The 7114-nt window shown below is 40.1% G+C and overlaps 1 long non-coding RNA gene across 1 annotated transcript; it reads left to right on the top strand.

Annotated features, from left to right (window-relative positions):
• Nucleotides 1-1879: 1879 nt before the first annotated feature.
• Nucleotides 1880-2539, top strand: LOC121813656. The gene is made up of 2 exons (XR_006053813.1): nt 1880-2045; nt 2469-2539. It is a non-coding gene; the product is annotated as an uncharacterized LOC121813656 (long non-coding RNA).
• Nucleotides 2540-7114: the final 4575 nt, after the last annotated feature.

Here is a 7114-nt window from a genome sequence, read left to right as displayed (position 1 = left end):
TTCATGTTTAAGGATTTGTTCTCGGTTGTATCTCACGTTTAGTTTAGTTTAGGTTCCATGTGTCATTCTGTCTGTCTCTCAGTGTCAGGTCTGCGTCTTGGTGTGGTGTTCTCATTTCCTGTTCTATTGTGAAGGTCTGGGTCTCATGTAAGTGTGTTCGGTTTTACCTTTGTCCCGTCTTGTTGATTATTCCCAGCTGTGTCCACCACCTGTGTGTAATTCCCCTGTGATTCTCTGTGTATTTAAGTCATGTCTTCCGTCACTGTAGTTGCTGGTCCGTCTGTGTATTCCACCCTGCCTCATCTGTGTTTCTACCATGTCTCACCTGTGTGTTCTCCCTGCTGTCCGCCGTTAGTCTCTTCTGGTCGTTCTCGTTAAGGTTTGTGCTCTGTAGTTTAGTTGATCCCAGTATAGTTTAGTTCTAGCTCCATTTGCCGTTTGTATTTACTTTCATGTTCAATAAACCACCTTTACACCTTCACGACTGCCTGCACTTGGATCCTCCTTCATTTCCTCCACACGGCTCACCTCACTCGCCGTGACATAATGTTCGTCAACTGTGAAAACCAGTTTTTGTCATCTGCCATAATAAACTACACACTCTTTGTTAAAGTCCACATTTGGGTCATCTCAAAAGAAAACCACACAGTCTGCCACTGCTGTTTGTCCTTGTGTTCCTGCTCCCAGGATAGCTAAGGCCCAGCCATTCCCTGCAACTGTATCAGTTTCTTGGGTGAGGGTGGCTAGGACGGCTTTGTCAACAAAGATATGTTTATTTACTTCACTGACCCCATTCTCAGATGGCCAAATCCCTACACTCTGAGCATCTCTGTGGGACTGAAATGCGTGGAGGAAACAAAGAAGTCCTTTAAAAATGTTGGTATATTTGGCTGATCCCAAATGCTCCTATGCCGTTCTGCTCCTCTCATCACCCAACTAAGTGACTCACTACTCGTATGAAATAAGAAGACCATATGGCTGCGAATCTGATGATACATTTACAAAAACATCAACATAGGTTTGACCTAGGCTGCAAACCAAGTCAAGGAAACAGTCCTCTTGCCTACCAAAAATCCCAATGTACAGACATTGAAGTATAATGACCTTACCAATGGTGGAGTGGAAATGAGTCCAGCCTCTTCCGAGGAGACTAGTTCCAGAAACAAGACTGTGTATTGATGTGGTCCTACCTTTATTTCCATGGTACCTCTCAACCTCACATAAAAGTTCTGGCTTCTTCCTTTACTAACATTAATGTTAATTATTGTCTGTGTGATTCTAAAAATACTATACCATACAGTAAAATGTCCCAGAGAAATTCTGGGACTATTTAGTTTAACGCTGTAAAATGTTTTCATTCATTTATTTTGTGCACTGCACCGTTTTTGCATTCATTGTGTTTTCTGTTCAAATAGTTCTGCTTTTTCAGTCTTATCGACCACTACTGCCATGTACTTTTTCAATAGTAATATTCCAAATAGAACGAAGTATTTTATTCTATTTGCAGTTTGTATAGTTATTCTATTCTACTGTTTTTTCCCCTTTTTTTCTTAATTTTTACTGCTCTTAACTTGTACTTTCTGCCATGACCAAAAGATTTCCCACATGTGGGATTAGGTTTATCTTGTCTTATGGCTCCAGTCTATAAATATAATAAATCAATACATTTTTCACATATGCATGGGAGCAATGAGCAGAATTGAAGAAGCGCTCAAACATGCAAGCACATGCGTTGCTTGAGTCTCATTGGTGCAGGCAAGCAGCAGGTTCAGCTGGCTGGGCTTAGATTCTTGCAACACTTAGTCACATGGGCTGATGATTATCTCACACAAATAGGCACACAGAGCAGGGATCTGTGTATTCTGTGATTGCACAAGCCCTTCCCCCTCCCTTTAGAGCTCTCGCCCTGTCGCTCCCTCCGTCTCTCTGCTTCCCTGCCCTTTTCTGTTGTCTCTATTTTTCTCTGTAGTGCACGCCTACACGTAAAGGCACACACTCAGCCAAAGCAAAATTGTCGGTGCGCAGCTACATTTGCGATTTAAGAGGTAGGAGAACACTGATTATTTTTCAAACTACTTCAATTTTCATGTGTTTTATTCTTTAGTCAGTGCTGGTACGCCCCTTCTACAGTACGCCTGTTTATCTCCACTGGATACCTTTGGGTATGTGTGAGGAAGAATGTCTGTGCCTTTGTCACTGCATATCACAGGCTTGTTCAGACCATTATGGACCTATATTGTGGGAAACTTTCAATGTGGAAGCTGAGGGGATTGCTGGGTGTCCTAGAAGAGCAGTTCTTATTCCAGTCATGTTTGGGCTAGACATTCCTGCTTCCTTTTATTGTTTCTTAATCCTGCCAATTTTTACTAACCCAAGCTGTAATTGCTATTTCTCTCACATATTTGTAGCACTACTCAAGTGTAATATTCTGGATATTTTTTTTACATTTTTAATTTTTTTATTCACAGATGACAAAGAGGATACAGTGTTAGGGAGTCTGCCCCTGCTCAGTTTCCAGATTGGAGGAGTAGAGCTTTCAGAAAACATCACCTGCAAATTTGCCTTTAAGGTCAGTAACTGAACATTACAAAAGGTTCATATATAATTGCTTGTTATGGAAGAAATACATTGTGTATTGAACAGCATAGATCTATTAAATGACTTTGGAATGTGCAATTGTTGCAATAAATGCATTGGTTCTTATATAATGCTTTTCCATCTTAGCAGTCAAAGCATTCGCTTCACTCTCCCATTCATACATTAGTATGTATTTTCTATGTAAGTGCTTATAGCTAGCTTTCACACTCCAACAGATCCATCCAAGAGCAACTTAGTTAGTAGGTTAGTATTCTGGTAATCGCCAATCTTCTGATTAGCAGATGACCTGCTCTACCTCCTGAGCTAAAGCCACTTCTGTAGTCTTTAGTCTGTAGCTTAGTGGAAAGCAAATATGACTTGGTTCTTCGTATTAGTGTACTTTGCCTTAACTTATACAACTGATTAATGAAGGTCTTTAGAAAGGTTCTCTTTAGCACAAGATGATTTTTATAATGAAATAGGCAGCTGTTATAATATCCCATATAGTGGGATGGTTGTTACCTGTTCTCCTGAGTGATAACAGTTCCTCACAGAACAGCTGTTTTAACCCCTGAGCTCTCTTGCGCAACAAAACGTCTCATTGAAAAAATTAGGATTTGCTAATGTTGGAACTTTGTTGTTGTTTTTTTGCCTTGGTGTAGTGAAGGATGTTGATTTGGTACTGGCTAATAAAAGTTTAATAGCCTTGGGCTGAGGCAACGTTTACATCATAGTGAAAGATTTATGTTTTATTTTCATTTAAAGAAAAGACCTGGGATTAGAACAATGGATTATTATTAAAATATATTCAGTTATTTTAAATGGTAAATGGACTGATTCTTATATAGCGCTTTTCTACTCTCCCGGAGTACTCAAAACGCTCTATACAACATGCCTCATTCACTTCTAAACACAAGTGCAAACTAATCTACATTCACATTTATTCACACTCCAATGAATGCATCGGAGGGCAACTTGGGGTTAGTATCTTGCCCAAGGATATTTGACATGTAGACTGGGGAAGCCAAGGATCGAACCACTGACCTTCTAATCAGTAGCTGATGTGCTGTACCACTTGAGCCACCACACCCCATTTTAGTCTTTAGTACATTATATTTGCCTTTTATTTTCAGCTTTTACTGCAATCACTGTTTTCTTTTTCGCTTTTCAGTAGATCTAGGCTTTTCTGTCACTCTCTCTTCACTAGTGCAAACTCTGGCTCAAAGTCCAGTTTATGTACCCAGTGTGTACACACACACAAACAAAAGCCCATGTAGGTTGTTTACTGAGTGGAGACAGACTGCTTTTTTCCCCCCTAAAGAACATGAACTGAAAAACCCTTTTTTTATTCAGTGTTATTACAGTACTTAGTACTCTTGTCTCTTTTCCTCATAACTAAGGTATTTGGTTTTGGGTGTACAGAGACCATACAGTTACATAATAGCAGGTCCATCAGTGAGTGGTGTACTCGACCAGCTAAGTCAAACTGTGTTTTTTTATGTCTTGTTAATCCTGTTGCAAAGTGTTAAAACGTTAAAACGAACACAGATAATTGCAACTCTTGTTTTCACATTTACAGAAGCATGCGGGAGGTCATTGCTGACCATTTTCAGTGTAGCAAGATTTTTTTCCTTGCTAATAACAAAAATAGATTGGTGAATATGTAATAAAATCTTTCTGTTAAGTTCAGAAAAGCGGTCATTTTGAAACCATGAACATGCACACCAAAATTTCAGGTCCTTCAGTTCATCTATCCATCCATCCATCTTCATCCGCTTTATCCCAGGCCGGGTCGCGGGGGCAGCAGCCTAAGTTCATTGTGTAGTTTTTATGATATAGCTGCATCTGGCTGGGTATGTGTTTATGTATGAGACAGATAATCAAGGCATTTCAGTTTTTTATCAGCATGGTTCAAATATCAGCTCAACTAGCAAGCTATTGAAACCGGTTTTATCAGCAGATTTACCACCTTCCTGTACAGTGGTGTGGGTTAACCTAGGGTACATTTAAGGGTTTCAGTAAAGTTGACAAATGTGCAACTAAAAGTTATGTTTCATCTTAGTGTTCAAGCCAAACCAAAATTATTATATTTTAATAGAAATATTTAATCAAATGTCAAAGCACTTTATACAACTTGCCTCATTCAGCCAAGCACTTCTTTCTACTGAAGTGCTTTCTTTCTCATATTCATACATCAGAGGGTAACTTGGTATTAGTATTTTGTCCATGGATATTTGACATGCAGACTGGAGCAGCCATGGATCAAAACCACCAGCCTTTCAATTAGGAAAGGATCTGCGCTACTATCCGAGTTACAGCCACCTGAGAAGAACTCAAGGTTCTATATCATGTCAATTTCTCCTTTATGGCAAATAAGGCTGGCTTGTCAGATTTATTCACAATATCAGCTATTGTGCTAGATTTATCTGAAAGTCTTATGCTGTGGGACTGCATATGACTGACACTTTCTTTTTACTATTCTTAAAGTTAAAATAAGGATGCAGAAATAGGATTGGGTTTTAAAAAACGATTTTCCCAAGTCAAATTAATTTTATCTTAAATAAAGCAATATCGATTCATTAAATCTCAAATCGATTTTTTAAATGTAAATGGACTTTGCCAGAAATGCCAGAATCTCAGGTTAAAGCTCACAAAACTATTTTAATGAACACTAAACAGCTAAAACAGTAAATGAGAGCAGTTAAACGGATTCAGCACAAAGATGTAAACACAGAGCATTGTTCACCCGATGGCACATACGCAGGCATGCCATCTGAGCTGAAAGCCAACATCTAACAGATTCTAAAGATGCAGGTTTCATCCCCAAAGTTCACTGAATCAGCAGCAAAAGAAGATCCAAATTATGCTTCACGTTTGATAAAAATTGTCATGAATTCCCTCCACCACAATAAAAATCACACTTCCTGCACAGCTCTCTCTCTCTCTCTCTCTCTCTCTCTCTCTCTCTCTCTCTCTCTCTCAGTGTACTCTGCGCATCTGCATGCATCTATCCATCCACCCATTTTCTTACATTTATCTGAGTCACAGGGGCAGTTGTCACAGCAAGGATACCCAGATCTCTCTCTTGCCACCTCCTCCAGCTTATCTGGGGAAACATGAGGTGTTCCTGGGCCAGCTGATTTGTCCAGTGTAGTGGGTCTGCCCCAAGGCCTCCTCCCAATGGCACATGCCTCAAACACCTCACCTTGTCAGATGCCCAAATCACTGAACCACTTTGGCCCCAGTCCATCTGACAATCTCATGCCTCATGAGCAAGACTCTGATATACTTAAACTCCTCCACTGGGGCAGTCACTTCTCCCTGACCTGAAGTAGAGACTCCACCCTTTTCTGGCTGAGGACCATAGCTTCCGACTTGGATGTTCTCATTCTTATATCTGCTGTTTCACACTCAGCTAAGAACCACTCCAGTGTGAGCTAAAGGCCACTGCCTGATAAGACCAACAGAACCATACAGAATAATCTGAAAAAATAAGAGATGCAATTCTATGGCCACTAAAATGGTAGCCTTTTGCCACCTGGCTATGAGTAGAAATTCTATCCATAAAAACACAGAGCAAAATTGGTCACAAAGGGAAGCCCAGGCAGAGTCCAACCCGCACTGGGAATGAGTCTGATTTTCTAGTTCAAAGATGGGGCCCAGTAACCCTACTCCAGAATACACTTGCTTTTTTCTCTCACAAAGGGGTTGACTGAATTACTCTTTGTCTAGCCACTCTTCCAGGACCAGTTTGCTTTGGGAGACCCTGTCAGGGGGCAACTGTGATGAATGTACAGTAAATGTCCTGGTGGTGCGGGACCCAAATGCAGGACTTAAACGAAACAGGATAAACTCAAAGAAGCAGCTATATTGCTGTGAAAAAATCCAAATGAAACATAGAAGTGAAATAAAAACTAAATCTGAAAAATAGAACTTAGACTAGGAACAAACTCAGAAATAACCTGGAGGACAGGAAACATACACAGGAACATGGGATGATGTGTCAACAGGCAAATGAAAACAAGACTAAATATACAGAGGATAACAAGGGAATGAGAAACAGGAGGGAAACACAGCTGGAGCTAATCTGTCATAACAAGACAGACAGGAAGCAAAAATGAGTAAACTAAAAATAGGGCAAGGGACTATCAAAGTAAAATAGGAAACATGAGTCACACACTGAGACACAGGACTTGATACTGGGACCAGGGAAGAATAAGATCAGATAAACCTTTATTAGTCCCACACGTGGGAAATTTTTTGGTCGCAGCAGAAAGTACATGTTAAGAGCAGTAAAAATTAAGAAAAAAAGAAAAAAACCGAGTAGAATAAGATAAGATAGAATAACATGCTATACAAAAAGAATAAAATACTTTGCTCTATTGGGAAAATTGCACTTGGTACTGTTGCACATTAGGGAGACAGGGTGAAAGTTATCATTGTGTTTTGGATGTGCGTGTGGGTCTGTCTGCCGCAGCCTGCCACTGAAGGAGCTGCTCAGTGCTGTCACAGTCTTCTGCATGGGGTGGGAGATGTT

This window comes from Haplochromis burtoni, unplaced genomic scaffold, assembly GCF_018398535.1.
Source record: "Haplochromis burtoni strain Fernald_Lab_line unplaced genomic scaffold, NCSU_Asbu1 Contig_2177, whole genome shotgun sequence".
NCBI classification, from domain to species: Eukaryota; Metazoa; Chordata; class Actinopteri; order Cichliformes; family Cichlidae; genus Haplochromis; species Haplochromis burtoni.
This window is presented reverse-complemented; position numbering and strand designations above follow the sequence as displayed.